Raw genomic sequence first — 425 nt, 5'->3', positions numbered from 1 at the left:
TCATGACCCCCCCATGACCCCCGCCGATAGGAGCGCCTACGATCTACCAATTAAATCGAATTAAGGACGAGCCACTGTACACGGCACTCGGGTGTACTTAGCTCCAATTAGACTAGCTTTGTCCTTAATGGCATCTATCAAAGCGCAGGATAATTAGCACAGCTCTACTGGCTTAATAACTCCCCCTATTAATTAACTGAATGTTATCTTGTTGATTAGACCGGCGATTCAAAGGGTTTAACGGGGAAACAATTATGTCTTGGGGGAGGATGCTGGCCAAGGACGACCTCGCGCGTGATGGTCAAGGTTAAGGTCGAGTTTGAGTGGTTGTTGCAAGGCGGTTGCAAAGAGAGAAAAAAAAAGAAAAGTGAAGAAAAAAAGAAGAAAAAAAAAAGGGTATGTCGTGTGGCGAGAAATATCCGCTT

This window comes from Penaeus monodon, chromosome 24, assembly GCF_015228065.2.
Source record: "Penaeus monodon isolate SGIC_2016 chromosome 24, NSTDA_Pmon_1, whole genome shotgun sequence".
Classification (NCBI taxonomy): Eukaryota; Metazoa; Arthropoda; class Malacostraca; order Decapoda; family Penaeidae; genus Penaeus; species Penaeus monodon.
The sequence above is the reverse complement of the archived record's forward strand: the minus strand, read 5'-3'. Positions refer to the sequence as shown.